Consider the following 25,020-nt stretch of genomic DNA (forward strand, 5'->3'; position numbering starts at 1 on the left):
GATGGACTTCATTTGTACCGGCATACCATTTCTTCACTCCCCGTGGCGTGTCATCCAAAAGGAAAGAAAATGAAAATGATGCTATTTGGTAAATTGTGAGTTTCTAGGTAGATTCCGCATGTCAAGCCTGGTTCCCACTTTGGGAATAAATGTAAACATAAAAGGTGATAAAATGGTGTGATTATAAGAGGCAAAACCATCAAAACCACCACCTTTCATAGAATGTCCAAGCAGGCCTCTCATAAATAACTGAAGAACCAAACCACTCAAATGGAAAAGCAGAGAAAACACACACAGTGCAGAATTAAAAAAAAAAAAAAAAAAAAGTATCAGAAAATCCCCAAACTCAATATAGTTCTATAAAGCCTTTTTTTTTTTTTTTACAAATTGTTTCCTTTCCCACATTACTTAAACACACCATAGACATTTAGCACCTACTTCTAAGTAGCCTTCTAAGGATTAAAGAAAACAGACTAGTCCCTCTATGCCATCCCCTACCCTATTCTCCTCAGAACCATGTTTATATTCCTTTATTCATGGCTTAGGCCCACACATATGAAGCCCAGGCATAAATTTACTCTGTCCTTAGACAGTCACTCAACAAATATTTAAATATTTACTGAGTGTCCACTATGGGCCAAGTAGCATTTTAGGAGTTGTAGATTCACCCGAAAATAATAATAATAATCATTATCATCATCCCTATTTTCATGGAGCTTACAGTTTAGTTGAGGAGATTAGTAAATAAATATGTAACACATAAGATGCTTAAAAGAAAAATAAAGCAGGCTTCTGCTATGGGGGTGATGGCCAGTCCTGGTGTCTGAGTGATTCCCAGGGCCCAGCAAAGGGACCAAGTTCCAGGGCCCTGAAGACAAGGGGTAACACTCCAAAATATGGACTCATTTTCCACTCCACCTTCATTGGACAAAAAAAAAAAAAAAAAAAAATAAAAAAGAAAAATAAAGTAGGCTAGAGGATACAGAAGGATGGTGTAAGTGCTATTTTATACAGGTCAGGGAAGGCTACTTTGAAAAGGTAACTCAATAGGTCCTATTTAAGGAAGCAGAGAAGCTCAGGAAAGAAACATAGTAGCTCACTACCTCCTTGCTTATATACTAAACAATATATGAGTATGAAGGTGGACAGTTTTTAAAAAGTTAATTTCAAAAGTGGCTCATATTTAATTTTCAAAAAGAACAATGGGTGTATATCCTAAATATAAAAGACGAAAGCTACATTCTTAGAAAGCACTCAAATGAATACCTTTGAACTGTCACATGGTGCCTGAGGAAAGGGTATCATGATGGTGACAGACATAATTCTTTTTTCTTTCCTTTCTTTCCTTTTTTGTTTTTTTTTAACCACAGACTGGGCTCAACATTTTAAAAACAGTTGTAAATTAAAGTTGTGCCAAATCATTGACTTTTAGAAGCCAAACGGGGTAAAATGAAGGTCCAATCTACCTCATAAAAGACTGCTGCTTTATGCAACGTTAGCCACTGGAAGCCAGAAGAGCTCATTTAACTCAACTTTCTCATGTTACTCACCATAAAATGGGCCCCTCAGGCTTCCGGGGGCCCAAGGTTAAACAGTTAACTGCAGATTCATGTGGAAAACCCAGGTCTCCTGACTCTTGTCAGTTTTCATTGCCACACTTTTCTTGTACAAGATACCATATCTCAGAGCCTGCTTGAGACACTTTCAGGAACAAAGTCCATCTGCTAGAAAGATGGTGGCAGATTTGAGAGGTGGTTTAATGGGGACAGGAAGAAGAGTACTGCAGAGGTAATGAGTTTGGGGTGCAATCTGCAAGGACTGCTGAGGATGGACACCAATTCCAATGGCTGCTATGATTATTACTCAAGTATTCATATACCCACAATCATACCTCATCTACGAGCAAGCACACATTCTTTGAATATTGTCTGCCTTCCCTACCACAAAGGCACAGGCCTTGGGGCACCCAGGACACCAAAGTAAGGGGAAAATATAAACCCAGTGTTGTAAAAATGCTCCAAGATGACAAAAAGTTACTAATTTCAAAATTACTAAGAAAACTAGGACACCCCTGCCACAACCCAAGCAAACGCAATTGGGAAGATAAAGTCCTTATCCTCTCTCTCAACCTACTTCGTTTATGGAAGGATTTTAAAGTTACTTTAAGTTGGCCATGTGGTATCTTAAAGTTTACATTCAGAACTTCTTTGAAAAACCTTACTTAATGTTTGAGGCTTGATATGGTATCACATGAGCAGTTCAAAGTAATGGTTTAAAAAAAACCCACAAGATTCAAAACAAAAACTATCTTGATTATAGTAACTGCACTGCCCATTTAAATGTAACCTGAAACCTAAAGCCTTTTTCCATAAGATCCTTGTTTCCTAGGATAAAAATGCTTTAAAACATATCACCGAAGTGCATTCTAACAGCTACCTGATTGGGAACATAATTTCTAGTAGAACACACTGCTACTGTAGCACCCAAATCCAACAGTGCCCCAAATTATTCCTTAATAGTGATAGAAACTTTCATAGTAAGAGATGTTTTTTATTAAGTATTAAAATGACTGACACGATGCACTGCCCCTTATGGGGACCCCAAACCAAGATGTCAACTGATCAATAAGGAAATAGCATGGAGCTATCTATAGGCTCACAATATAACACTTCATGGGGGTTAGTGGCTGCCCAAGGTCGCGAATTTGCTTGACCTTGACGACAGGACCCGGAATACAATTCAGATCAATTGATTCCAGGAGCTGGGTACTTGCCACTAGAACAAATGTGCTCATATCTACAAAACGGAAACAAATTAAAACACCAGTATCTCCCATTGCCCATAGACTATAAGGCACTGGGAGATTTTGAATTTGTAAGCTTATTTTAAAATAACTGTTAAACCCATTTATATGGAAAATATGCATATTTTAATTTAAATTTTGAGAAAACCAGGAAGTTTTAAAAATTCAGTGGAAATTTTTCTTTTCAATGTCAATGCTCTTACTCCCTGATATATGCCCTCACATGACTGCATTTTGTTTTTCAAAATCTTTGAAGAAACTAGAAAAAAATAGGTAAGAAACACCTAGAAAATTTTCCTGAGTAAATTATTAAGAAGCTAAAAACTTAATATATAAAGTTACACACACACACACACACACACACACACACACACACACACACGAAAAAAAAAAAACAAAAAAAAAACCCTAGTCGAAGCTGGCTTTTCATTTTCTAACATTTGAAGGAAATATGTTTCTAGGCCATCCTGGGTTTCCTGTAGCTGTATTCTTTCCTGGTCAAAACTCATCTCAACTTTTTTTGGTGACACAGCCTAGCAATGAGGTAAAATCTCCAGAAAGCAGAGCTGGTGAAACCCCTAAATTTTGTGATGGATAGGGTCTTTGAAGCCCATCATATATAGTCTTTTCAATTACTTGGTCCTAAAACTCCTCATGAAAGGTGACTAGCAGCTGACCTGCAGGAATTACTTTACTAATCTCAAAGTCCCAATCCAGTAGCCTGGTAAAAACCAGTAAATCAGCCCATTTTGAATAAGAGAAGTACCCAAAACAACTAACTGCACTGGCATACCTCAGATTTTTGAAAGCCAGAAAAACATTCATTCCAATCCAAAATTTCACATAAATAAAAATAAGTGCTGGTGGCAATCCTGGTGACAAATCCTGAGCCTGGAGAATGTGACACGCCTCCCTCCCCCCCACCTACCAACCTGAAAGAATTTCGAGGTTGCCCTAAACTTGACACTAGTTAACTGTACCAGGAAAAAGGGCATTCCTACAACGGAAGAATCACTGTATTCCACTCTTTTGTTCAAGAAGGAGATCAGGAGCCGTGCCCCACTGAAGCGGAGAGAAAGGCAAGTTCACGGCAAATAAGAACAGAACCTCTCCCCTGAAGAAAATAAATTAATTGGATGATCACCGAGACCGAACATGAACACCCCTTCATCACCCTGGATTGGTGACGTCCCACGACCCACAACTCCTTGCAAGGCAGGCCACCACAGATGCTGGCTGCTCTCATCCACTTACAACATTCACTGTGCGCTGTTCACTTGACACCCCAGGCTTCCTTCACCATGGAGACGTCCAACAGGAAGCAGGAGGGCTCCTGGGCTCAGGCGTGTTTTTTCTTCCTTTCACAGAGAAGTGAGAAATACCTAGCATGGGAATAGAACCAAAGAGAAAGAAAAAGGTAAGTGCATCAGCAAGTCACTTGTTACTGCAACAAAGGAAGTGTATAATCACTCAGACTAATCGATAATTCACCGAAGACCATTTTCCAGTACCTTTTTGTAAAAAAGATATTGGATATTTTGGTTCTTGCCCCAGGAGACACCACATGGCATGGCCTGCCTTAACCCTGGCTCTCCCCTGCCCCCTCTAAAGTTGAAGCCACTTCTGGGAAACTTCGGATGAAATCCCAGCTGAGATGCAAAACTGGAACACAGCCTCAGAATAAGCTACCTGATTCCACTCTCTGCATAAAGGAGGGAGCTAGGACCTTTGCCATTTTCATACCTCGCTGGGTTGTTGGGAAGATCAATAAGATCACTCTTGCAAAGCACTGAGAGTTCCTGAGAAGAAAGGCACTATGTAAACGCAAAGTAGTATTAGTGGTCGTAAGCCTGTTACTGAGCTCTGAGCCAGAGCATAAAAGCCAGCCTTGGCCAGTCATCAACAACCAACCATCCCTGGGGCACCCACACATCCAAACGTCGGCACGGGTCACCATGCTAAAGCTCCTGCTTCCACAGAGTGGCTGACAGAAGTAGAGGACAGAAACAGAGGCGCCTGGAATCTCAGGGAGAAAGAAAGTGAGGGCTGGGAGCAGGAAGCCAAGAGGTAGGGGGAGTGGGAGGGGGGTGAGAGAGGCATGTGCCTGCACATCATTACATGGGCTTCCTCAGATTGCTGGTCTGCAGTGGTTAGTGCACCGGAGGTTTGCGGGGCTGTGAAATGTTCCACTTGGCTGTCTGCCATGTCCACCCACTGAGGATAACACTGCCACACAGAAGTGGCACACCAAGCACCTACTGGATAAGGACTGGATAATTTTTGTCTGTTACTTTTAAAGAAAAGACCGACTTGTACCCTGATCATTGATATTTTCCACACCTGGATTTAAAAAATTTTCCCCTCCTTGAAGACAGAGCCAGGAACAGCTTTTCCTGGGCCAATATTATCAAGTTATTTTGACTTGTGAATTCTTGAGGAGCATACTTGAAGTATAGGAATTTACATGAGTGGCTTTGGTGATGACGAATAAAAGAATTAAAGTGCTATTCTGGCATCCTGTTCGCTTCCCAAATAAATCATCCACAACGGCCAGTCATGTTTTCCTTTCCAAGTTATAAACACACACTGAACAAAGGTGGGAGCACGGTATTCACACTGTGGGTGTAATATTTTTGAGGGGAAAAAATGGTCTCTATCTCAAAAAAGGGCAACAATGAATAATGTCAAATCGTAGATTCGGAATTGGTAAAACACTGACAAGTTTACCTCAAAACAAAGAACTAAAAAATGGAGAGAAAAAAAACTAGGACAGAAAGGAAAAGGAGGTGTCTGCTACTAATATAATTAACCATGACTTTTATAGTGAACACAGTTTCCAAAGTGCTTTCTTATTAATTAATTCATTTGCTCGACAAATTTTTACTTGGTGCTTAGTATATCCACGAGGTTCTGTGCTCACAATGGTGAACAAAACAGACGAGGATCATTAAAGAGCTTGCTGCCTCAAGAGAGACAAATGTTAAAGAATTATAGCATACCATTTTTAGAATATGTATAAAATTGGAACACTGGACAGGTATTATGAAGGAAAAACAGGCACTGTGATTTGCAGTCATAATGGGGGTATCTTATTTAGAAGTAGGGGCTCAGAAAGGCTTTTCTTACAAAAGGAACACTTTAAGCAGAGAAGTGAAAGATGAGCAGAAGTTAGCCAGGCATCGTGTTTCCAGGGAAAGGAAACAGCCTGTGTGTTATGTGATGTGATCTAGAGATGTACACCAATTTCTGTCTTTTCATCTTTGTTTCTTTCCTGGCATTTCAACTGGGTTTCCTTGACCAAGAAATGAGCAACAGACTTGATGTTAACCAGAGTTATTGTGGTGATTATTTTGCTATATATATTTGTTATATATATGTCTCCAATCATTAGGTTGCACATCTGACACTAAAATAATGTTATAGGTCAATTATAATCTCAGTTTTAAAAAAAAGAGCAACACAACTGTTCTTAATACCTTGGAATAAGAGATGATTCTTATTTCCGACTGCCCAGGCCATCAGGGCAACAAACACTTAGCGATTTCTAACAGAGAACACCGCTCAGTGCAGGGATTATACTTGATGTTACAGCAAAGCAGACTCTGGCTTCCTAATGCATCTCAAGTCACCCATCATCACAAGAAATAAAAGGAAGCTCTGTGTTAACACCTGCATGCCGCAGCTGGCGTTAAGAAAACCCTCCCCAAAAGGGCTAAAAACAGATCACATTACATATAAAGTCTGAAAAAAAAATCTTCTCAGGACTTTGCATTAGGTTCCAAATTTGCTGGCCTCCTCTTGACTGTCAGGATATATATAGATATATATAGATATATATCTATATATATCTATATATATGTTGCTGTTGTTTTTTCCCCTCTCCCAGACTTAAATGGCATTTATGCCTACCTACAAGAGTGTCCTGTGAACCTTCTCTTGGTTCTTGGTTTGGTTATCTGTTTACTTGCCCAAGTGAGTAGCATGATACAAAGAAATAAAAAGCAATGGAAATGTTGTATTCATCTGAAGTGTTTTCTCGTTCCCTATATCCCAGATCTGGTACAACTTAATTCTTCAGCTAAGGAAAATCAGTGATTTGCTTTCTTCGTTCTACAAAACAAAGGCATCCTGAGACAGGCTCATTCACGTTCTCCCCATGAATGGAGTAAGTTTGAAAGTCTATTTGAAACGAATAGGCCAAACTTTAATTTGAGTCTCTTTCCACTTAAGACACCCAGGATAAAGTGTACTTTCTCCTACCAACCAGTTCATTATATAACCAAAAACCTTAATGATACTCCAAGTTCCAAGTCTTGAAATACAAACCCTCGCTTTGACTTGGTAGTTTTGACAAACTAGAAACCTCAGGAAGAAAAGAGAGGGCAACAAAAAGGACTCCTTGAAGCCAAGTTGTCTAATACCCACCACCCCCACCCGACCTGGGAAATTATGCCAGGCTGACAGTTTCATCCTCTGTCCATCCAGAGAAGAAAATGACACAGTGCCAATTTCTCTTTCCCCTGACTGCCCACGGCACTTACAGCCTCCACCACACATTTTAACCCAAGGTCCTTTTCAATTCAGCACTCTGTTATATTGTCTTTATACTCCACTGGATTTATTTAAGTCTTGAAAACTTGAAAAGTTTATAAGTTCCTTGATGAAAGAAAGCTCGCCATGCCCTCCTTTTACAGCCTCCTGACGGTGTCCAGTAGAAGAGCCTGAATGTCAATTAAACGATCCGTATCCAAAACCTGTTCTACAACTTCACGCATACTCCAGAGGAATCACTACTCTATAGCTATAATTTAAGCCCTTCTCTCCTTTCTCCATCCTCCAGGGACTTGGAGCTCCTATGATACCCATCACCCAGATGGAAGCCCTCCACGAGCTGGAGAACCACTAAGTTATAACTTAGACTTCTTTCTCCTGTTTTGACAATTCATTCTAAGTTACTAGTGGCTTCTCAACTATCATCTTCTTTCAAGATTTACACCGATTTACAACAGCCCGCCCGCCCCGCCATCCCAGGTCACCAGGAACCTATATCCTTGATTCTCACAGTTTTTCCAAAGCCAATGATAAGGAAACCCCTGTGGTAAGTGGAGGCTCTGAGGTTGTGGCTCTCAAACTTGAACCTCCGTCAGAAAAACCTAGAGGTCTTGTTAAGCCATATTGCTGGGTCCCATTTCCAGAATTTCTGATTCAGGATAGAAAATTCGGTATGGGGTGGGGCCAGGGAACTGGCATTTCTAACAAGTTCCCAAGTGAGGCTGATGCTGTTGGTCTACGGACCACACTTGGAGAACCAGTGCTCTGACGGTAAGTCTTTCTGTCGATTAGATAACCCGCAAAGGCTAAGGATCTTTTGAGTATATTTAATCACTATAAGATGGCTACATTGGAAAGAATGATACCTGACTATTCCAAAGAGGTGACCAGAAAAACCCAAAAAGTCCAACACACTTTATAATCTGGGAAAACTTTTGGTGGTTCTCAGTCTTGGGTCTTAATCTGCTCTCCTCCTACTGGCCTCAGGTCCTACTGGGGTCAGTTTTGCCCTCCATCTTTCCTTCCATTTTTTTCCTTTACTAGAAACTTCTCATCTTACAAACATATCAGTCATTGCTATTCATGAAAGATCTTCCCCATGTCCTGATGTATTCCCAAATGGCTGTCACCTCTCTCCTTGTCCACGAACAAACATGTTAACAGGAGTATAAATTCAATGCCAATATTTCACCAGGTACATCTTAAACTCTTGGAGTTTGACTTCCACCACTTTTTTGTTTGTTTGTTTCGTTTTGTTTTTAGTAAACTTCCTTCTCTTTCTTTCAGAATGGCTTCCTGCCTTCTAAATGTAGCATCCTTTTCCTAATTGACTACTTTTATAATATTTGATATAGTAGGTTCTTCAATTTTCTTTTCCTTTTATTTAGTACACTAGCATTTTTGCCTGAATAGCATCTTTCAGGAATAACCTCTCTCGCCCCATTCTCTTCGTTATATGGGCAGGGATGACCTCATGTCTTGGCTCCAAAAATGGCCATGTGATTCTCCAGGTCTGGAGAATCAGAATACATATCCCTCTCACCATCATGACTGGTCTTAGCGACAGACACGTAACCAAAGCCACACCAATCAAAGGGCTCTCTCAGACTGGCTGGAACTAAGGAATGAGTCACCCCCTCTCCTAGGGAGACCAAGGGAGCATGGTCTACTAAGACTTTTTTCCCACCCCGTGAGGAAAGCCCACTTAAGAATGAAGCTCTGCAGTAGGGAGCAAAGCTGAAAAAAATGTCTGAGTCCTGACGATAGTGAGGCCTCTTGGATCCAGCCATGCCAAAAGTTAGATTTACCTCTGGATTTTTTAGTTACGTTGTAACTGACAAAATTCCAAAGTGGCCCCCCAAATTGTGCTGTCCCTAAGAGCACACACACCTTCTTCTATTCAACCAAATGCTAATATGGGTGCTACTGCTGTGAAGGGATTTTTGCAGATAAAATGAAGGTCCTAAATCCATTAATCTTAAAATAGAAAGACGATCCGTGATGGGCCTGTCCTAATCAGGTGAGCCCTTCAGAGGGATAAATTCTTACAGGAATGAGATTCAAAGCATGGGAGGACATACGGCGGGAAGGGTGGCGGGGCACTAAGTGGCGGTCACACCACAGCAATAAACTGGAGACAGACACCAGGAGCTGAACGTGGTGCCTGGCCCACAGCCAGCATTAGAACAGGGGCCTGTCCTACACCCACAGGGAAATAATACTGCCGACAACCATGGGAGCTTGAAGAAGACCATGTGCCCCAGATGAGAATGCAGTCCAGCTAACATTTTGATTTCAACCTTATGAAACCCTGGGTGGAGAATCCAGCTGTACCATGGTGAGACTTCTGACCTGCAGAAACTGAGATAACACAGGTGTGGCTTTAAGGCACTAAGTTTATGGTCATTTGTTATGCAGCAACAGAAAACTGATACATACATGATACAATCAATTCCATTTTTTTTTTTTTTTTGGCTTAAATCACTTTGAGTTTTGTTCGCCTCTTGTACCAAAATATCCCCAGTGCTCCTGGTTTCTCTGAGACGGTGCTATTCTGGTGTTCCTTACATCACACTGCTGCTAGTTTCTTGGCTTTGTCCCTTCCTGTCATTCCTCTTACCCCTAAGGCACGTATTCCCCAAGGTTACATTCTCTTTCTGTAATAATTTCCCTTTATTGCACATAGTTCTTAAATCTGTGCCCATGGCCCTGGCATCTCCCCCAACAAGCTGCTGGATTTATGCAGTAGATATAATTATGTCTGTTTCAAAATTTCCCATCCTTTCCCCCCAAACCAGCCCTCCTCTTTCATTTTCCATTCATGCTAATGGCAGCATTGTCGTCTGCATTCTCCCCCACTCCATCAGCTGTCAAGTCCCATCAAGCCTGCTCTCTAGTCCCACCCTGCCATGCTAGTTTCTACTCTATTCCTCTCACAGCAGCCTGCTAATTGGTCTTCTTGCCTTCAACATTCTCCCTCCAAACCCTCTGAGTCATCTTTGCTGGATCAAACTTCCTGGAGTAGATTACATAACTTCTCCATGCCATACTGTGGGACTGGTTCTTACAGCTCGCTAAAAATCTAAAATCTGATGCTTCAGACCATCATAATCTGGCCCCAACATGCTTTTCCAACTTCGTTTCGTACTTCTCCCTTCATGCATATTGCACCAGCAAATGCAGATTCTCTCTTTATCTCTGAGAGCTCACATTTCTAATCCACAAATTCATATTCAAGCCGTACCTAATAAGACTTGTTCAAATCCTTTCTCCATTACTCTTTCTTCATCCTCCTATGTTGCAACTTTCTCAATGAGAAGTATTCTTTTTTTTAGATGTGAGCTTCTATAGTTTGTATTCCTTTTCCTTAGGATACTAATCATTTTGTTCCTTACCCTAAAATAGGCATCATTTCCCCAGGCAGACTGTAGTAAACTCTGCGAAGACAGGATTTTTGTGCCTGTCTTCTTTTTGGAAGCCTCGGAGTGCTTTTGTTAACTAACGGTAACCCCCTGGTAAATACTGGTTGACTGGCTGAGAATGTGGTATTTTACTTTCACTCTGACATGTCCTGGTCTCTTTACTCTGTGGTTATCAGATAGGAGAGTCCCTCTCTGGTGACTTGGAGAAAAATCATTACAGAAGCTAATAGGGAAACAGCTCAGTCAATCAATGAAATATTCTGCCAGAGCTTCTTTTTCCCAACCCAGGACTAAAGCTGACTTTGTATTTTCTGTCTGAGGAAGGAGAAGCAGCCAGGGCTGCTGGCAGTTGCAGAGTTCAGACATGCAACCTCTGGAAGAGCTGCTCAGCCCAGCAGGGAGCCTCTCTCTCCGCCCAGCTTCCAAAGGAGAAGGAATGTCAGTCATGGGGGCCAAATTCCCCCTTCCCAGGAAACTCAAGGGCAATGCAGACCATTCCTGAGTACAGGTACCCAGTAGGAATTCAGCCACTGGAGGGAGATGAAGCCCAAACCTAAGGTAGTGTGAAAAATATGGTTATTCATCATATCATACAATCCCTCTCCAATCAACATTTGATGATGTCTGTGATTTAAACATTGTAAAATCTTTTTTTCCAGACTGGCAATCCTTGGGTATTAAGCATCCACTTGGAACATTTTCTACTGATATTGATGGGTTTGTGCTTAGGTTAAAAAAAACACAAAAAAACACAACCCTGAAATTAGTATCTACCTAAAGAACACATAATCAGAGAGGAAAAATATGCTGAAAAAGAATCCTGTGATCAAACTTTTTAAAAACTATAATTCATGATCCACGCTACTGTTTCCTATTATTAGCACAGCTTATCACGTAAAGGTAAGGCTTTATCCACACAGCTATGGACTCAGCAGGTGTCTATACTGCCATGTAGGTTATATCTCCTCACTCGTATAAAACCACGTTTGTTAAGAAATGGAACTAAGCATTCAGAGAAAAGTATGTCTGCATATCAAGAATAAGATGAAAATACACATGAGAAACACTTAATCTGCATTGAATAGCCATAGAAGGACGTCCCTGGGAAATTATTTTTAAAGACCAAGGTGGCATGTGGTCCTTACTGACAATTTTGTCCTAGCCTGATTTGTTTCCTATTCTGCTCCCAAAGGCCCAGGAGACAGGAATGTAAATCAAGAAGCCTGAGACACTGGCCACACATGCCCTGGGTTACAAGGCGCTCTCAGGAAGCCATGAGTCATCACAAGCCTCCCTGGAGGAGAGTTTTATTCCAGAAGCGTAGTGATTGGTTTGGGTGTTAAAGGAGCGTCAGGAAAAAATGGGGAAGGCGGGGACAGAGCCTGTGTTTCCTGTGTTGATCATTATAAAGCTTTTATAAATCATGAGCTGTTGTGGTCCTTGAGTGGCCATCAAGAGGAGTCCCTTGACTTGAAATTTCTTTTTGTTTCTGCTCTATTTCATCTCCTTTTTATAACAAAATTAGCAAACATTCTAGGAAAGAAATTTACATATTTTCCACTCATTCTCTTTTTGCCATCATATTGGGAATTAGACGATAGTATCCCCAACTATTTGATTTGGCCTGACTTTACAAAATTCTAATCGGTGAGACAAAGTAAAAGACCAGATAGAATCCACATACACCCCCAGACCATCCTTTTAGACAATTACAAGTAACCGAGTTCAATAAAGGTATTAAAAGCAGAACTCTGGAGGCATCCAATCAAAGCCACACTTTCCTTCCATTTAATGAAATATTACTATGTAAAAGCATAGCTACAACCAGGACCTCCAATCAGGTTTTAAAAAATTAAAGCATCTCTACATGATTAAAGGTTATTCAAAGATTTTTAAGGAACAGAATATTTTCCAAAATTCAAAATCAGCAACAATACTAACTACCCAACTTTTGCATAATGTTCGGACCAGCAGGATTTTCTATAATTATACTGAATCAACCTCGTTCGTCTTCTTTTTGTCTCTTTTATTCAGTTAAAAGCCAAAAAACATAATGACTCTATATTTTAACCTCATTTTTCATACCATTCCAGGTAGCTGTCTCCTTGTTTAAATATCACAACTTTCTGATGCAATCAGAAAAAAAAAACCAACATTACCAGACAAAGGCACTATTGAAAACTTCTCTCCTTTTGGAGGAGGCTTAATAAAACTATTCTAGCTTAAAACTGAGATTTCAATGGTCTCAGCTGTGAACAACAAGTAACAGAAATACCACTTGGCATTAAATCCAGGGATTACCTGTTGAAACACCAAAGGTTGGGAGACTTTGATGTGGGTTACTTGGTGCCGGGGAAGTACCAAGAAATACAATTATTCTTTTTCTATGAATGTGGAGTGGAAGATTTGATACCGTATTTGGAGCAAAGATCCACTGTGTGGAGGGTGGGGCAGCGCAGGGGAGGGTGCTGAGGGAAAGCACAAGCGCACAGCCTGCTTGAGTGAGCAGCTTACAAGTACTAGCATACAAAGAAGTATCGCTCCATTTGTCATAACGTTGTAAATTCAAATAAAGGGAAACATCAACTGGTATTTTCTGAGCAAAGGACACCAGCAAGATACAGCCACAGTTTGCCTTCTGAGTCCTGAAACTAGATTAAAATACCTGATGATCATGTTTCATTAAAAATCCCACGGAAATTCTTTACATAAAGAGAATTTTGTAAGTTTCCTGTAGCTCTTTAAAAATGAATATTTAATACTTTTTAGAATTAGCAACATCTATTTATCACACGGCTCTAGAATACACGTTCTCAGGGTAAGGCAACCCCCATTTCTATTAAAAGAACTAATAAGAGGGTTTCTTCCCCCCTTCATCTTCCAGGTTTAGGGGTTTATACTAATATCATGGCTCAGGGGATTCTCACACTTACAACTCCTAAAATATCAAAAAAGAAAAAAGGAAAAAAGGAAGAAAATTTCTAGCTCCTTAATTGTTTTGTCGAATAAGCTCTCAAAAGTTCATTTTTGTTACCTTTTTCAGGCAAAATAAGAGGCCTTTTACAAAAATTCTATTGCTAAAACAATGGAATTCTCCTGGGAATGACTTCGTTATGGAAATGAAGTGACAGCTTCTTTTATCTAGCCAGGCAGAAAGTCTGCATTTATAAAAGGCATTCAGAACACTCAAGTGCTATGTGTGGGAGGACATAAAATGCTATTTTTAATTCCAATTGCAGCATTCCTCCTATACAGGTCTTTCAGTATAATCATAATCATAATAACAGATCTAAAAAGAAAAAAAATCTCATTTCTGCTGACCCCAGCAGGAAAAAAAAAAAAGAGAGGAAAAGAAGAGAATGATGACTACAGTTTCCTTCTACTTTTGGACCACTCGGTAGGCTCAGAGATCAATTTCCAAAGCTATCAGAGCTGACTATCTATTATCCAGAATTAAAAGCACTTAAGCCCTGTGACTAACAGCATTACATCTTCTCACAGAAATTTACATTTTTGTACATGTGACTTTCACTCTACTGAGTTTACAGGAATCACCTGTGCCTGCCTGGAAATGGTATGCGCGTTCTACCTGTTCCCCAAAGTGAACGTTCCTTTGTGGTGCTGTGATGGATGTGGCAGGGCCACACTGGAAACCAGTTTCTAATTTCAAAAACTGGAAGGCCCCTCCAGTGAGCAAGAGGCATCTGAACTTCTGTTTGGGCAAATGCAGAGCTTTGCAAGTCAGATCTGGAATCTGCAGGTGGAGGCTTTTCATGTCTGCCATGTTTCCCTTGGTTCTTTTGGGGACAAAAGCCTGAGGAGGAGTGAGGAAAGGAAGTGCTGGTGAGGAAGAGAAGACTGATGTAGGTGGCTCTGCAGAAGTACTCATATGCTATTGGAGGGAAAAAAGTATAGTATTAGAGTGGAATTACTACAAAGGATAACTGATGGACTAAGACCCCCAGCAATGGCTAAGTGATTGGTTTAAGACCATATGCTGAGGATTAAAGAAGAGATGGGCCAGAGATTTGTTTTAATTGAAGTAAAATTCAAAAGACATAAAATTCACCATTTTAATAATTTAAAAAATATACAATCAATAGTTCTTAGTACATTCATAATGTGTAACTATCAGCACTCATTGTGGAAGATTTTCATCATCCCCAAAAGAAACTCCATAGGCACTCTTCATTCTCTCCTCTCAGCCCTTGCAAATCACTAATCTGAGTTCTGTCTCTACGGATTTACCTATTCTGGACGTTGCATATAAATAGAATCACACAGTATGTGGCTTTTTGTGACTGGCTTCTTTCACTTAGCATGATGTTTCCAGGATTCATTCATGTTAAATAATACTCCACTGTACGTACACATCACATTATGTTTATCCATTCATCAGATGATGGCCATTGGGTTGTTTCCACTTTTTGACTACCACAAAGAATACTGCTATGAACATTCTTACACAAGTCTTTGTTTGAATGCCTGCTGGTCAATCCTATTGGGTATATATAACTAGGAGTGGAATTGCTGGGTCATCCAGTAATTCTAGGTGTAACTTTCTGAGGAACTGCCGAGCTATTTTCCATAGTGGCTGTGCTATTTTACAGCAATTTATGAAGGTTCCAATTTCTCCACATCCTTGCCAACACTTGTTATTTTCCTTTTTAGTATGATTATTGGCCATCCTAATTGGTATGAAGTGATACCTCATTGTAGTTTTGATTTGTATTTCGCTACCACTGAGGGATGTTGAGTATTTTTTCAATGTGCTTATTGGACATTTGTATATCTACTTTGGAGAAATGTCTGTTCACATCCTTTGTCCATTTTAAAACTGAGTTGTTTGCCCTTTTGTTGTTCAGTTCTAAAAGTTCTGTATATATTCTGGAAACTAGACTCTTACCAGATACATGATTTGCAAATATTTTCTTCCATTCTGTGAGTTGTCTTTTGATTTTCTTGATAGTACCTTTGATTTACAAAAGGTTTTGATTTTGATAAAGTCTAGTTTATCTATTTTTTTCTGTTGTTGTTGCTTATGCTTTTAGTGTCGTATCTGAGAATCCATTGCCAAATCCAAGGTCATAAAAATCTATGTTTTAGAATTCTTCTACTCCTGTTTTAGAATTCTTCTAAGAGTTTTCTAATTTAGCTCTTACATTTAGGTTGTTGATCCATTTTAGTTATTTTTTTGTATATGGTGTGAAGAAGATACATTTTTTTGCATGTATCTCACGTGTCTTTTCCTAGCTGTCCCAGAACTATTTGTTGAAGAGGTCAGAGAGATTTGAATATGTAGTTATGTTAGTCTGCTCTCTTAGAAAACCTGTTTCTTTGAAAAAGAAAGAAAGAAAAAATATATATATATATACATATATATATATATCTTTTTGCAAATTAACTTTAATTAACTGAATTATGGGTACAGTAAATACAAGAGAATGAATTTTTATTCCTCAGTCCACATTTTGAAGATGTAGCAAGTTTTCAAGAATCATGACCAATTAGGGTTATAATCCTGAGCTTTCAGGGAAGTCAGGCAGCTTAGAGGTAGTGCTTTTGCAAGGACTAATTTCCAAACACAAGTAGCTTGAAATTGTTGGGTTTTCTATTATTTTAGTTCCATTTGTTTCCTTGTCTGTTGCCCTCTAGTGAACTACTCCGGTCCTCAGACATCCAGAGACCTCGGTTCTCTTTCATACCCCAATGCCCACCTATTGATACAGGTCCTTTCAAGAGAACTTAATCTAATTCCTACTAAATCAGACATAACATACTTTTAGCACAATGCCTAAGTCCCTGTTTTGTTTAAGCAAAAAGAATAAAGTGTAGGTTGTAGAATGCCAGGTTTTATCCATTCAGCCATTGGAAGAACTGGAGACTCAAATCCCCTTAAAGCAGCAGTTCTCGGACTTGGCTACACATTGTGATCACCTGGGGAGCTTTCAAACATACTGCTGCCTGGGTTCTACCTACACAGACCTTCACGTATTGGTCTGCGGTGCAGTCTAGGCAATGGGATTCTCGCGTGCAGCCACAGTGGAAAGCCGGGGCCCTCAGTTCGGTCATCAGAAGCTGGCTGCCACTTCCTACTCCCACCCTGGAAGCAGCTCTTTTTACCACCTCGCACCACCAGCAGGCAGTGAGGGGTGTACATTCAACGGCTCTTTAAAAGGATTATAATTTCAGATTAAAATGAACAAAACCCGAATTTCCTGCACTAGTTCTTATTTAATCTTCCCAACTATCCTGTGAAAGGAGGTTTATTATTCCCATATGACCGATGAGGAAACAAACACTAAGCAACTCAACAACAGCCTGAGATCACAAAACTTGGAAGTGGCAGAGAATGCGTTTGAATACAATTCTTCCAACCCAAAGTCTGTATCATCTATGCTGTCTCTCTCATTAATTTCAAAAGGGCCAACCATTTTAAGGGTGGTCGTATAGTTTGGTACCCACGAAGGGAACAGCAATTTCACATCTTCCACCCAGCACCCATCTTATGGGATGGGCTGGTGGGTATATATTCACTAAAGAGAATGGTGGGCACGTCCCTGCCATTATTATTCTTTCAATCTATTGTGTGTGTGTGTGTGTGTGTGTGTGTGTGTGTGTGTGTGTGAGTGTATGTCCATACCAGGGAAGTGGACCTCACAGGTATATCTGAATTCGGGAAGATATGACATGACTCCAAAAAGGTAGCTTAGTAGTGTTTTCAGAAATGGTGGGGGGCAGTTAATTCATTCCCATGTGTGGGTAAGACTGGTAATCGGCCATGAAAAGCCTTTATTGTGGTACAAAAATAACAAACACTGAGAAAAGTAACACTTCATTGATGAATTTAATCTAATGCCTATACGAGTATGTGATTACAAAGCTCAATCTGTTGAAAACAGCAACACCAAAGGCCATCAGGCAAAAATTTCTAATACTTCAATATTCAGGTTCTCGTAGTAGAAAGGAAGGGCACAAGTTCCCCATAATATCAATTTGCCTGCCAAAGCATGAGGCACGTGAACAAGCCTTTACACAATAATGCAATAAAGTTTGAATTGGTAAAACATATTGGTAACGGTGGCAGAATCTGGGAAGTTAGTTTCAAATCACTTTTTTTGTCTTCTTTGTAACTGGTATACTCAAACAGACGTGCAAGTCCATGAATGCATGTGTACACACACACACACACACACACACACACGAGGTCTGAAGGAAAACTACATTTCAGTCCTGGTGTTTTTCATAGGCCTACATTATTCATTCATAAGAGAAGAGGCAATGGATTGTCGCTATTATTCTATTACATAAGGAAACGGGGAACTTTTCCGTGCAGCAGATTAGGGAGCTGGAAAAGAATAAAGACTTGCTGGAGGTTTTCTTAGGCCAGTGTCAGAAGTCGGTTAGAGGAGAAAAGTTTTCACAAGTGGGAGTTCTACCTGGTTGTCTGCTAATTGTAGTGAATCTGTCAACTTTCTTTCCCGTATATCAAGACTTTACTCTTCAAAATCATTCTCAGTGTGCTCTGAATTGCTATACTTTTAAGCTAACTACTTCTCAAAGAGTTGTTTAAAAGCTGACATCTTCAACCACATTTCAGGCTTAGAATATATCTAAATTTGCAAAGTCTCATTGGTTCTTATGACAGTGCTACTAAAAAAAAAAAAAAAACCACTTGACAGCCAATGTCTTGAAAATGATTTGTGCAAAAATTGTGTTCAAATTATTTTACATCAAGACATTTAAGAGAAAATGTGGTCTTCTTTATAATATGCCAAAAATGATATCCTTTATCTTCAACTGAACATGTACATATGTTGTCTAAGCTGTTGCATTTAAACAAATTGAAAAACAGTAGGATTCTGGCTATGGTCCATAAAGAAACAAAATTTGCCTAGAATATCATTTTAAGCATTAAAAAAAATACAATTAGCTGTTATTTTCCACAAAGTTCAATCCTACATACAGAATCAGAGTTGTCAACCAAGCCCAAGGCATCAAATTATAAAAGCTAACGTCTCAAAAACAGACCAGGAACTCAGAAAAAAAATAATCATTGCAGTCAAATTTTACACAAAGAAAATGAGAGTAAGGGGAAAAATTTATATTTCTACAAATTCCCTTTGACTTACTGGGCAATATGCGATTTAAAATTGACCTTTATGGCAGCAGTACACAAATCATATCCCTAAAATAATTCCTATGGAACATTACATTGAATATTTATCATGTGCAAAGTGCTGCTAGGTAAAATACAGCGTTCAGAAACAGGTAAAACATTTTGATAATTTTAAATGCAGAATACTGATGTTTAAAACACAAAACTGTCACCAATTCTAATAATTTGTGGCGAGTCCTCATCACCAATAGCAGTGATTTTGAAATTTTTTTACTTTTCTTTTTTGGCCAGACTCTGCCTTCAAACAAAACCTTACACAGAAACCTAATATACAAAACAAACAAAATCAAGGCTATTTGTGTTGATGTACTGGTTCCTTTTCCTCTCCACCCATCCCCACCAATGGCTTCTGAAGGCAGGCCCATGGAGGTATGGGGTAGGGGGAACCTGTAAGGAATCCTTAGGCCACTAGAGAATGTGGTCTGAGCTCCATGGGTCTGAGGAGTTTGCACTCCTTACCGTGGCGTTTGGGACCCGCTAGACTTTGCTCCTCTATCTCACAGCCTTAGGAGCACACCACCCCATGGGCCTTACTCATTCACCAGTAACGGAGTTCTGACTCTTCACTGCACGCACTATGCACCGTGCTGTTTGTTCCCCTTGCTTTGTCCATGCCGTCCTTCAGCAGGTGATTTCTTTATGCTCCTCTCCTACCTGACGAGTGCAAGACACCCCACTACTGCACAGCTGGATACCGTCTTAACTCCATATATATGTTCAGTTTTGCCCCACTATACTGGGTGGTAATTACTGTTCACCTAAACGAACTGGTGAGTAACTCAAGGATACATGGTATATTGTATTTATAGTTTACTCCAGCTTTTAGCACGGGTCTTGGCACATAATAGGGACTTAATAAATGTGTGTTGAGTGAATGAATGAAGATGAATAAATGGATGGATGGATGACATAGCTGATACATTTTCATCAAACCAGTGGAAAGTATTTACATAAATAAATAAATAAATAAATAAATAAATTCACATACATACTTTTAAAAAATTATGGTAAAACACCTGTAACATAAACTTTACCATCTTGACCTTTTTTAAGTGTATAGCTCACTGGCATTAAGTGCCTTTCACTGTTGTGCAACCATCACCACCAATCATCTCCAGAACACTCTTGATTTTGCAAAACCGACATTCTTGTATGTATATACATTAGAAAAATTCTTAGCAATGTAGTTTAATAATCTAGAATGTGGAATACCCAGCTTCTTCACTTCCCTTTTGCCCCCACCTGCTGTGTATCTCATGCCTTTTCATCCACACCCAGGACGTTCCTTGGTGAGAAATGTGGTAAATGTGGTCGAGACATGTGGTCAATGAAACTCTGAGCTACTTAGCTTAGCTACTACTAGCAGTTTAGGTTGCTTGAAATGACTGTTTTGGATTGTTTTTCTAAGCCCTCATTGATTTCTATTAACATTGATTGTTAGGAGTCAGTTTCACCCCAAGACTGTTTTGGGCTTTGCTGGAAGCACCCCTTTAAGGAGCAGGCACGTAGGTGTAAAAGTGCCAACATTATGACACACATAACTTACATGTGATATCCACGGGATTGCCTTTTCCATGTTTTAACATTTCTGAACTTAGGACTTGTTTTATACATGATGAGTGTATAAAAAGGTGGTAGCCTTTCCTTTCTCCCCCAGGAAACGAAATCATTAAATCTATGGTGCATCTTAAAATCAATCAGTCGATCAGAGAAATTAGAGAAAGCTGATGCATATTGCATATTTGTACAGAAAGATTTTTAAAAAACGTTTGCATACCATGGTCACATTTTTCATCTTACACTTAGAGGAACGTAAAGCAAAGGGAAAGGACGTGGAAGGAGGCTGGCAGTAGACAGCAGGCAACCCGACGCCAGGCCAAGATCCAATGGTAACTGCTACCCTGAGCAAGTCTTTCCCCTGCTCTGGCCTCAGATTCCCCATGTGTAAATTACACGGGGTAAATGACCTCCTTGCTGCACTAACATCCAATCGCTCTCTGACCCTGCCCAAGAGTCCTCATGGGAAAAGGAGCACCAGCTAGTGTCGTTTGCATGGTCAGGGACTAGAGAGTAGAAGCGCCCACTGCCTCCTGTGTTCAGCTCTCCGATTGTAGCTCTAGTTCTGTTTTCCAAATTGGATCATTGTTACCGCTTCCTACCTCACAGCAACTAGCTATACACTCCCTCTGGGGGACCTAGACCACTCGGCAAGGGGCCAAAACCCAGATAGACACAATCCAAAGTTCTCGCTCTAGCTGTCCTCAGCCTGGGTACCTAGAGACACACGAGGTAGACAATTGGGCCTTGTCTAAAAGAAGGCACCACATTGGTTGCCTAGGTATCAATCTTCCTGACGAATCAGTATGCCTATCATGTGTACAGTGTAACCAGCCAGTCGTTGTTTTATTAGAAATAAGTAAACAGCATGAAACAGGTCCCTATTAGGTGTGCCTAGGATGCTGGTTTCAGTACTATTTTGAGTGTTCTATCATCAGGTCAGGCTGGATATCCCAAATGGCATTGTACACCAGAGGCTGGACATTAATGAATGCCAACTATAATTTTATGTGTATAATGTGATGGCTCGGTGTGAGGTTGGGGTGGTGGTGGATGGGGGGAGGGGGGTTTACGGTGTGAGGGATGTAAAAAAAAAAGTTAATAAGGGAAAGAATGCATGTAGGCTTTATATGAGAGGATACATGTACTGGCAGCTACTAAAATAGAAAGTTAAACACAGCCACGAGATCTTGAAATTTCCCTTCAAAAAAAAGGGGGGGGGGTTAATATGAACACAAGCCAGATTTGCTGAAAGAGCAGTCTTTGTTCCTTAACAAAACTGCAGCTGACTCTTTACAGAGTACTTAAATTTCCTGAAATACTATAATATAACTGACCCGTGTGCATTATCACAAGGTCACTATTCCAAAAGCATGCTCAGGAAGAACAGACAGCATAAAGAAAGCACACTAGGGTCTCAGTGATAAGTTAAGATGATTGAAAATACACACTGTTATGCCCCTGTCTTTTAAACACTTAAGTCATTTTGGTGTTGCTTCACTTGCCAGACTAAATGAGTTATAAAAATCTCCACTTTCTCATAAATGCCTCCCCTTCCCAGGAATGGTGAATGATGTTACAATGAACAGCCCCCTGTCCTGTTTCCTCCGTAAGACATAATCCTCTTTTTCTGATTCTTGTTTTTTACTTCATCTGCGGGACAGTGGCCACTCCCAGGCTGGGAGCACCATGGTTTTGGCAGGGAACTGACTACTAATCTTGGCTTCGGGGTTTACTATAAGCTGAGTTATTTACACAGGAATGGAAGAACATCGGAAGCCCTGGAAAAATAAGAAATATTTCTAGGGTAACACAGAGGTTTGGCCTTTTAGCTGGTGATTTGTTTTCATTCATTCACGTGTTGTGATTTACCATTTGGGCAACACAGAGCAGGCGTATCATTTCAAGTCCGTCGTTTTATTAAGCACCGAACCAGATGAAGAAATTGTTTTAAGGAAGATGATCATTAGGAGTTCTAAAACTTTTTCTCCAGTATGATTTTATTTAATACTTTTACATGGACAAAGCTGATGGCCCCATTCTCTCCCTCTTTTACCATTTCCAGAAAATAAGACATTCTTGTGTAGGTCAGATCACCAAGCAGTAAGTAGTTCAGAAAACGATGATGTTAGCTTTAATCACCTTCTCACTCCACATTTAATGGTAGCCCAAACATTTAAATTCTCTGGAAAACATAGAATCCATTTATATGCTGAGTTCAAAAACATGAATGCCTTGTTCAGAAGTGTTAGGAGCAATGATGAATGAATGCTGATAAATCACTTTCGGATTCCCAGGTCAAAAATGTGAAATAAACATTATCATTATTGTTTTCATTGGAGTCTCAATGATGAACTATTGTCTAGTGGGGCCTAATTAGGATGCAAAAGCTCATAGCTTTGAGGCGAGAGGAAAAAAATGTGTAGTACTTACTTTTACCTAATTCTCTTCTATGCTAAGAGAGTAAAGGAAATGATAACATCATTTAACACCATGTCCTAAGTTGACACAGGTAAAAATAAAGCAAAGGAAGCACAGATGGTTGACTGTATGGATGGATGTCTAGAGAAATGTCAGCTTGCCACCAAATACATATATGTCTCCATGTCACATATTAAGGCTGCTTCTTTAGAACCCAGTCTTCTTTAACCCATTTATCTCTGCGGAAACAGATCATCATGCTTTGAGTCTTAGAATATAATGGATTTAATTATTGAATCAAATCTCTGGGGTTTTGGATTAGGAATTTTCAGGATGGATTTGTCCAATTTTTGAGATAACGAAAATCTTTTTGGTTTAATATCTGTTGTTATTCTTTTTATTGCCAAACTGATCAACTAAAGGTTTTTCTATTATATTTACATAGAAATTCTCTGAATTATAGAAGGTGCTGGAAAGTAATGAATTTCATTAGTGAACTACATGGAATGGAATGGAATGGAATGGAATGGAATGGAATGGAATGGAATGGAATGGAATGGACGAATGGGTAAGAGGCATCACTGAATCAGAGTTTTGCAAGGTCAAAAGGAAACTTGAAAGGTTGCCCAGGGAAGCCTGAACTTCACACGTGCAAGGCAAGTATTTTTCTTAACAAACATTTATGAAAAATGGGCACAATCACTATTTTAATGTTTAAGGACTTTGACTGTATGGAAACTCTTCCTTACACTTAAATCTCTAAAGCCAAGTTTATAATTTATCATACATGCCTGATGTTTTTTTCCCAAATGCACCTGTCAGAAAAGACTAGGTTCCCTTAATTTCTGAGACCTTGTAAGGGGCTTATCACATTACTATGTTGCACTCTTTGTATTTTATACAACAAAGTACTCTTTGTAGAAAACATAGTCTCTTGGCACTACCTTGAACAATGCTAGTTTTGCATGCTTATAAAAGTCATCCAACAGAATTTTTTTTTTCTTTTTAAGGAAGAAAACAAATTTCACTAGTAATTATCTTTGGGAGTATCACTTTACAGTTGCACGCACTGGATGTCATTATAAATAAAACAGGCATTTTAAAGACTGATTTCAAAAGCAACACAGTTAAGTTGTACAGTTCATGAATATATATTCAAAGGAAGAATGGAGGAAAAAATCTCAATATTGTTTATACCATACTGTTATAATAATGGTGCTCAATATATCATTTTCACATGGACTCTGGGCTTGGCTATGTGACTGTCTGGGCCAGTAAGGTATTAAAATATAATCAACAGATATAGGAATCCCATGGCTTGGGATAAAATGTCTGGTGATAGCGTCACACACAGATTCAAAACATACTGTATTTCAAATGGCTTAAATGTAAATCAAGATGATATCCTTTGGAAAATTACATTAGATGACTCACAAAGTGGTTCAAAAGATGATGAAGACAGTGGTATTACAGATGAAGGTTGTGAATACATTATTTCACGTAATATGAAGACAAAACAATAAATATTTCTAAATTAATCTTTATGTGATTTCAAACAAGTTTGTGAGACTAAATAAATAGCTTAAGTACAAATTTGGTTGTTTTATCTAAATCTCTAAGCCCTTAAATGTTCAGTCAAGTTGGCCAAAAAACTCAAACCCAAATAAACAAACAAACTCTGAAAGGATGGAAGATAACTTACATTTGAACTTGTATGGTATGTTTCAGACCCACACCTCTTCTTGATCTGTAGACGCCCCCTAAAGACTCAACAGCCTGCCTGAAATAGCCACTAAAAAGAATGTGTCATTACCTCACACCCCTGCAGGTAGACACTATGAAAAAAATAGAAAATAATAAGTGTTGACAAGGATGTGGAGAAATTGGAACCTTGTGCACTATTGGTGGGTATGTAAAACGGTGCAGCCACTGAAAAAAACAGTATGATGGCTCCTCAAAATATTAAAAAGGGAATCACCCTATGACCCAGCAATTCCACTTCTGAGTATGTACTCAAAAGAACTAAATCCTGAAGAGATATTTGTGCACCCATGTTCATAGCATTCTTTCCAATAGCCAAAAGGTAG

The 25,020-nt window shown here is 39.5% G+C and overlaps 1 protein-coding gene across 2 annotated transcripts in view; it reads right to left on the reverse strand.

The window, feature by feature from the left end:
* Positions 1 to 25,020, reverse strand: part of ATXN1 (ataxin 1) — a 288,719-nt gene that overhangs the window by 144,066 nt on the left and 119,633 nt on the right. For both annotated transcript variants that reach the window (XM_081057551.1, XM_081057552.1), the window contains exon 4: positions 4,058 to 4,185. The gene's annotated coding sequence lies outside the window, so the exon portion shown is untranslated. The remainder of the gene's footprint in view (positions 1 to 4,057; positions 4,186 to 25,020) is intronic.

The sequence above is a fragment of the Rhinolophus hipposideros genome (assembly GCF_964194185.1).
Source record: "Rhinolophus hipposideros genome assembly, chromosome: 8".
In the NCBI taxonomy this organism is placed as follows: Eukaryota; Metazoa; Chordata; class Mammalia; order Chiroptera; family Rhinolophidae; genus Rhinolophus; species Rhinolophus hipposideros.